This window comes from Solanum stenotomum, chromosome 9 (assembly GCF_019186545.1).
Source record: "Solanum stenotomum isolate F172 chromosome 9, ASM1918654v1, whole genome shotgun sequence".
Lineage (NCBI taxonomy): Eukaryota > Viridiplantae > Streptophyta > Magnoliopsida > Solanales > Solanaceae > Solanum > Solanum stenotomum.
Window position 1 is genome coordinate 10,496,148 of NC_064290.1, and position 9,054 is coordinate 10,505,201.

A 9,054-nucleotide genomic window follows, 5' to 3' on the forward strand; every position below is an offset into this window, starting at 1 on the left:
AGTTGACCAAAATCCATACTTAACATAACTTAACCAATTTTCCAGATTTAACTTATTTCCAAAAATGACTCTTTTTAGTTCTTTCAAATAGCGAGGTATTACAATCACATATACTCACACAATTTTTTAAAGCATATGTTTTGATTTACAAGTCATTTCCTAGGAGTTACCCAAATTCATCTATTTTTCATGTGTATTTAGCCCATGGATCTGGGAACCTCAGAGCACCCTAAATTTTTTTTTTTTGAAAAATCTTTATGAGGATCTCCATAATGAGTTGGGGAACCATCACGTATACTCACACCATTCTTTTTACGCATATTTTCACATTTACAAGCATTTTTTTAGGAATTACCCAAATTTCTCAATTTTTCGTGTGTATTAGCCCATGGATGTAGCGCTTAAGAGCATTCAAAAAAATTTCCAGAAAACACTTTATAAGGACTTCTGTATTGAGTTGGGCAACCATCATGTATATTCACACCATTTTTTAACGCTTATTTATTAATTTACCGGCCATTTATTAGGAATTAGCCAAATTTTTGGGTTTTTCGTGTGTGTATATTAGCCCATGGATCTGGCGCATCGGAGCAATAAAAAATTTTTCTGAAAATTTTTCAAAAGGTCCTTTGAAATGAGTTGAAGAACCATCACGTATACTCACACCATTTTAACGCATATTTTCGCATTTATTGGCCATTACTTCAGAATAAACCAAAATCCTCGATTTTTCTTGTGTATTATCTCATTGATTGGGCGCCCCGAAAAACCCAAACATCTTTTCTAAGGAAGATTATAAATACCTCCGTAAGGAGTTTGGAATCAATCACATATTCTCACAGCATTTTTTGATCCATCTTTTTGCATTTATAGACCATATTTTAGGAATTACCCAAATTTCTCTATTTTTCTTGTGTAATTAACCCATGGATCTGGCGCCCTAGAGCACAAAAATAAAATTTTCTAAAAAACTTTAAGACGACCTCCGTAATGAGATAGAGAATCATCATGTATATTCACACCATTTTTAACGCATATTTTCGCATTTACATGCCATTTTTTATGTATTACCCAAATTTCTCTGTTTTTCGTGTATATTAGCTCATGGATCAGACACCTCGAAGCACCTAAAAAAAATTTATGAAAAAACTTTATGAGGACCTCTGAACTGAGTTAGGGAACTATCACCTATACTCACACTTTTTAAATGCATCTTTTTGCATTTACATGCCATTTTTAGGAATTATCCAAATTTCTCAGTTTTTTTGTGTGTATTAGCTCATGGATCTAGCGCTCAGAAGTACCCAAATTTTGTTTCTAAAAAACTTTTATAAGAACCTACATAATGAGTTGGAAAACCATCACGTATACTCATACAATTTTTTTTATGCATATTTTCGCATTTACAAATCATTTCTTAGGAATTACCCTAATTCTATGTTTCAAGTGTGCATAAGCCATGAATCTGGCACCTCAGAGCAACCAAAGACTTTTTCCAAAAAATATTATGAAGACCTCTGTAATGAATTAGGATATCATCATGTATACGATAACCAATTTTAACGCAAATTTTCGTAATTATTGGCCATTTATAGGAATTACCCAAATTTTGCAGTTTGTGGTGCCACTACAACAAATTCGATTATCAGGGACAAATAATTTTGTCATTTATAAATCATATTTCGTCACTAAAAATCTTGTGAGACGAAAAGTAATTCGTCAATCAGTCGTCACTAAATGTGTGTCGCTAAAAGTATACAAATACGATTTAGTGCTTCGTTGCTAAAAGTATTGTTTGACTACAGAAAGAAAAATCGTCCCCAAATACTTAAACATTTGTGACAAATTTATTATTCGTAAAAAGTATATTTTTTTGTAGTTAATAGTATCCTTTGTCACTAAAAAGGTTATTACTGCCGACAAAATTATATTGTCGCTAATTAATTTACTTCAATCAGTGACGACATCAATTGTCTCTAAAGTTATATGTATTTCGTAGTTGAACAAAATCTAATTTCGTCACTAATGACTACATTTAATATACAAAAACATATTTTTTCTTAAATGTATTAATTATGGATAAATTTATTATTATCAAAGAGGTTAATGTTCATATTATCTCCCATCTCAATTTTTTTTAACCAGCCACTCCTGGGCTCCCACATTATGCTTTCTTGGGGACTCGAACTCACAACTTAAAGGTTGAAAGTAAGGAGTGCTTACCATCCGATCAACTATTCTTGTCTCTCATTTTTATTTTATTTTTAACTTCATTCACTTCTTTCAAATTTAACTTATGTAGAAATAATATATTACATGATTATTTATACACATACACAAATGCATGAAATTTACCACCCACAATTCATTAAACTACATATTTTTTAAAATATTATTAAATATATTCAGTATGAAACTGTCATTTTATTTATTTATTTTTAAAAATTATTCAGTACAATTATAAATTTGTATAAAATTAGACTTTCAATTTGATTTAAAAAAATTTGAATAATCGGTTCAATTCGATCTATAAATCAATTGTTTTGAAAAATCATTGATACCCATAACTATAGTACTTCATCATAATATATTTGAAATCCTAGTTGGTTCATTTCTTTCATTTGTGCTTTCATTTTTTAGTTTATTTCAATTTTCACAGTGATGGAAAAGTTAAAAGAAATTCATGAAATATTATACACCTTTGCAAAGTCTAAGTTTGTAAGTTGATGTTATCTCTGTATAGTTGTTCTACGTAGTATGTGGAATTACTATTAAATATGTATATATTTTTAGGCAGAAGCAAATAGATCGACTTAGTCTATGCAGTTTACCAATCACAAATCAATAGACAAACACAAAAATTAGCACCAAGACTAGATAAATTATTTTTTCTATCGTCTTTATCGATGAAAGTGTATCAAATAAAAAACAAATGTGTTAAACCAACAAATATTAGCAATATAGTGGTAGAACTGTACCAACTCACGGTACTTATAACCAGGATTGTATTTTTCAAATGATGCATTTTATAATTGCATAATTTAAGAAAGTTGATGAATTGAACATTTTCATTTTAAATCGACCGAATTCGTTGGTTTTAATATTTTCCCTCGCCAATTAACGAATGGACTCTTTCTATTTCTTATGAAGCACTTGTTTATTCTTTTTGTAACTTGTAATTTTGAACAATTGTAGCCAAAAAAAAAATTGTATTTAGCTATGAATTTTTTTCGTAGCAAATAGTTGAATTATTCACTACAAATTTTAAGTCGTCGCTATTTAGCACCATACATATTTTGTGAAAATTATTTTGTTGTAACTAAATCACAGATTGATTAGAGACAATAAAATCTTTGTCACCAATTATTTATATTAATAGTGACGAAAATAAATGTCATAATTAAATCTAAACTTTTATAGATAAAACTTATAATATTTAACTACAAACTCTAATTTGTCAATATTGTAACAACATATTTTTTTAGATGAAATTCTTTTGTGTCCAAAAATTAATAAATTTTAAGACAAAAAAATAATTTGTCATGAATTAGATACATTATTAGACGAAATAATGTGTCAATGATAATTTTAAATTCGTGACTAACACTACTTAACAAATGGCGCCAATTAGTTTTTTGGTGGGAAACTTTAGTGGACAAAACTTTGCTACGGATTTTTATGTTTCGTCACTAAAAGTGTGTGTCTCATATATTTAAACACAAAAAGTAAATCTTGTCACTAAAAGTGAACAATTAGTGATGAATTTGAGGTCGTAGCTAATAATTTTGTAGCTATAAACGTATTAGCACATGGATCAGACTCACAGGAGCCCCTAATTAATTTTTCTAAAAAAACATTATGAGGACATTAGTAATGAATTGGGTGACCATCACACATACTCACACCATTTTTTAATGCATATCTTCGCATTTACATGCCAATTTTTAGGAATAACCCAAATTTCTTAGTTTTTCGTGTAAATTAGCCCATTAGATATGGCGCCTTAAAGCATCGAAAAATATTTTCTAAAAAAACTTTATGAGGACCTCCATACTGAGTTAGGGAACCATCACATATACTCACAACATTTTTAACGCATATTTTCACATTTATAGGCCTTTTTTTAGGAATTACCCAAATTTCTCGATTTTTTGTGTGTATTTGCCCGTTGATCTGACTCCTCGAAGCACCAAAAAAATTTTCTGAAAAAAAATTATGAGGACTTCCGTAATGAGTTGGGAAACCATCCCGTATATTTACACCATTTTTAACGCATATTTCTCATTTACAAATCATTTATTAGGAATTGCCCAAATTCCCCGGTTCTTCGTGTGTCATGGATCTGGCGCCTTGGAGCACCCAAAAATTTTTTCTAAAAAATATTATGAGGACCTCCGTAATGAATTGAGGAACCATCACGTATACTCACACCATTTTTTAATGCATATTTCACATTTATAAGCAATTTTTAGGAATTACCCAAATTCTTCTATTTTTCCCATGTAATGCCCATGGATTTGGCGCCTCAGAGCACTCAAAAATGTTTTCTGAAAAAAACTTTATGATGACCTTAGTAATAAGTTAAGAAACCATCAATATACTCACAACATTTTTAATGCATATTTTCACATTTACAGCATTTTATAGAAATTACCCAAATTTCTCAATTTTTTGTGTATATTATAGCCCATTGATCTTGCGCCCCAGCGCACCCGAAATGTTTTTTGGCAAAAACTCTAGGAGAACCTCCATAATGAATTAGGGAATCATTACACATACTCACACCATTTTTAACGCATATTTTTGCATTTACAAGCCATTTTTAGAAACTACCCACATTTCTTGATTTTTCGCATGTATTAGTTCATGGATCTAGCGCCTTAGAGATCCCAAAAAATATTTCTGAAAAAAAACTTGATGAGGACCTTAGTAATGAGTTAGGGAACCATCACATATACTCACAACATTTTTTAACACATAGTTTCGCATTTACATGCCATTTTATAGGAATTACTCCAATTTCTCAGTTTTCCTTGTGTATATTGGCCCATGGATCTGGCGCTTCGGAGCACCCAAAAGATTTTCTGAAAAAACTTTAAGAAGACCTCTGGAATGAGTTGGGGAACCACCACGTATACTCACACCATTTTTAATGCACATTTTTGCATTTACAAACCATTTTTTAGGAATTACCCTAATTCATCTGTTTTACATGTGTATTAGCTAGCCCATGGATCTAGCGCCCCAGAGCACCTAAAGATTTTTAAAAAAAAAAATTTATAACGATCTCCGTAATGAATTGGGGAACCGTCACGTATACTCACACCATTTTAAAGCATATTTTCACATTTATAGGTCATTTTTAGGATTTACCCAAATTTCTCATTTTTTCATGTGTATAAGCTCATTGATCTTGCTCCCTATAGCACAAGAAAAGTTTTCTGAAAAAACTTTACGAGGACCTTCGTAATGACTTAGGAAATCATTACGTCTACTCACACCATTTTTAACGCATATTTTTACATTTACATGCCATTTTTTAGGAATTACCTAAAATTATCAGCTTTTCGTGTGTATTAGTTCACGGATCTGACGTCCTGGAATACCAAAATCTTTTTCTGAAAAAAATTATTAAGGACCTCTGTAATGAGTTGGGAACCATCATGTGTACTCACACCATATTTTTATTGCATATTTTCGCATTTACAAGCTACTTTATAGGAATTTCCTAAGTTCTTTGATTTTTCGTGTATATTAGACCACAAATTTGGCGCCTCAGAGCACCCAAAAGTTTTTTCTGAAATTTTTTTATGAAAAATTCCGTAATAAGTTGGGTAACCATGACATATAATAACACCATTTTTAATGCATATTTTCACATTTATTGGTCATTTTTTAAGAATTACCCAAATTTTTCATTTTTTCGTGTGTATTAGCTTATGGATATGACGCCTCGGAACACCCAAAGTTTTTTTCTGTAAATTTTTTTATGAGAACTCCATAATGAGTTGGAGAACCATCATGTATACACATACCCTTTTTTTAACATATAGTTTTGCATTTATATGCCCTTTTTTAGGAATTACCCAAATTTTTTGATTTTCTTGTGTATTAGCCCATGGATCTGGCGCCTTTGAACACCCAAAAAAAATTTCCAAATAATTTTTTTATGAGGACCTCCATAATGAGTTGAGGAACAATCACGTATACTCACACCATTTATTTTTATGAATATTTTTGCATTTATAGGCCATTTTCTTGGAATTGTCTAAATTCCTCGTTTTTCGTGTGTCTTAGCCCCATGGATCTAGCGCCTAGAGCACCCAAAAAAAAATTTTGAAAAACTTCATGAGGACCACTGTAATGAGTTGGGAAACCATCACGTGTACTCACAATTTTTAATGCATATTTTTGCATATACAGACCCTTTTTAGGAATTAACTAAATTTCTCAATTTTCATGTGTATTAGCCAATGAATTGGCTAGACCTTCATGGAAGAAGTTTTCAAAATCTACTCACCTGATGTGGTTTGAGGAATTCAAGGTAAAAATGTTTATAAATTATAGTTCATAATTAAATAAAAGTGTTGCATGGTATGACTAAATAGTATTCATTTGATATATGCAGAAGAGATTTAAATGGCTTCCTCAATATAATGATGCTATAAGGAGTAATTTTCAGAAAAGAGCATCTTCAAAATTGATACAACTATTTCAAGATGTTAGAAAACACTTGCCTCTGAAGCCAAATTGGATGGAAGATGCGGTATTCAAGGAGATGAAAGAGTATTGGAAGTCAGATGAGTTCAAGAAAAAGTTCGAACAGAATTAAAAAAAGTCGCAATTCAAATGCTGGTGCATCACTACATACGAGTGGTTGTGTACCTCATCGATTGATCTATAAGAGAATGGTAATTATAAATCTTGTTTAAAATATATTTCTTTCAAGAAAATAACATCATACTCAGCGTTGATAACATAAATATATATTTTTTTTTATTATAGAAAGAAGCTACTGGAAAAGATTCTTCAATTTCAAAATTTTATTTTCGAACTCATCGCAAGAAAAGTGATAAAAGTTGAGTAAATGAGAAAGCTGAAGCTGCTTATGTAAGTGCTCATTCACTCTATTTGCTAGTTACTTATTCGGTTCAAGAATATGTTCTCTCACTCCTTTCTTTATGAGGTAATATAGTTTCGAGTAATTACCTCAACTAAAGCAAGATGTGTTTAAAGACACTTATGAGCCAAAGTATTTTTGAGAGTAGTATTGAGCACCGAATTGGGGACACGAGTTCATATTAACTCAACTCTCCATAAGAACCATGCACCAACATGGGACTTGACTAGTCATTCCTTTTAGATGATCACGTAAGATTAAGCTAGTGGATCCACTAAGTTAAAGTAAGGTCTTATATCACGGCAAGGTATAAGATGGTCCTTGGGCAACGTGAGGTAAAACGTTGTATCATCACTAGGGCTCACAGTGGTGGTTGTCGGTTAAAGAATCTCCCACTAAAGTTATATTACTTTTATATAAGTAAAGTTGAGTTTGTTATTGTTTTATCATTAACGACCTAAGTTGTTTACATTGTTTTGCAAGCTATATATATATATATATATATATATATATATATATATATATATATATTGCATGTGTCTTATTGCTTTATATATTGAGTTCAATTATCCATGAGTCGAACATAGCCAAGGTAAGTGTTCTCCTGTACTCCTTTCAAGCTTGAGTTATGGTTTAGCTTTCCAGCTCGCATACTCGTACATTCCATGTACTATGCCAGTTGGCCTGCATCTTATTATGATGCAGACGCAGGTTCCCAATATCAGCATCCAGCACACCGTTGATCCAGCTGAGCACTCCAGAGTCAGTGGTCAGCCTCCTTGCTTTCCGGAGGACTCAGTTGTTTTGTTCTCTTAGTTTTGTTTTATTAGGATGTTGCGGGGTTTGTCCCAACATCCATCTCAGTATTTTAGAGGCTTCATAGACAGTCAGTCAGTTAGTATTAAGTCTCTCATCTATGTATATATATAAATATTCTATTTTGGGACTCGAGTTGCCTTTTTGGCTAGATTTTTATCAGTTAAGTTGCTTTATGTCCTTGCATTGCATGGAGTTATTCTGTTGAGTTAGGTTCCTGCTGAGTTAAGGAAGCCAGGCCAAGGGTTCACTTGGGGCCAGAAATGGTCTTCGAGTGCCGGCCACGTCCAGGGTGTAGGCTCTGGGCGTGACATAAAGCATCACTCGCAATAACGTTTTAGGCGAGAGTTCTATATACATAATGTAGGAGTTAAATCTAAAATTTACAATGATAGATATTTCTAAATCAATAGTTTCACGTTTCAGAAATTAGATTACATTAAGTAGACGACAAATAATTTTATTTATATTTTAAGTGAAGCAACACGATAATATTAATGAAGGAGTCTGAATTTTCTTAGTAATGAGTTTCAAAATTTAAAGAAAGTAAGCATACAAATAAATCAAGAAAATTCAACATCTAGTATCAATATTAATAAAATAACAATTTTAAAGCATAATTTTCGAGACCTTTTGTCACGACCCGATTTCTCAAGTCATGATGGCACCTACTATACCCTACCAGTAGGTAAGCCAACCCGAAACCCAGAACATTAAGCAATGAGCGAAAGGGAAGAAACTAGCGAAAACAATAATCTAAACAAGAATAACAAGGCGAAAGCAACCCAAAATAAATATATACAGAAATCTCTCCCAGAACTTGGAAGTCACTAGTACAGAGCTATCTAATAAAGAGTACAAGTCCCAAAAGTGGACCACAACAGAGCGTGTCTCAAAGGCAACAAGACTAGCTAAAACAAAAGAAGGAGACAGAACAAACCCCAAAACGCCAAGTGCTCGCCCTCGTCTCCGAATCACAACTGCAAAAGAAGGCTGGAACTAATCACCGCTGGTAACTGGTACTGGGACCTGCATCACGAAATAGATGCAGAGCGTAGCATGAGTACCAACACAACAGGTACTCAGTAGGCATCATAGGCCGACTGAGCAAAAAGGGT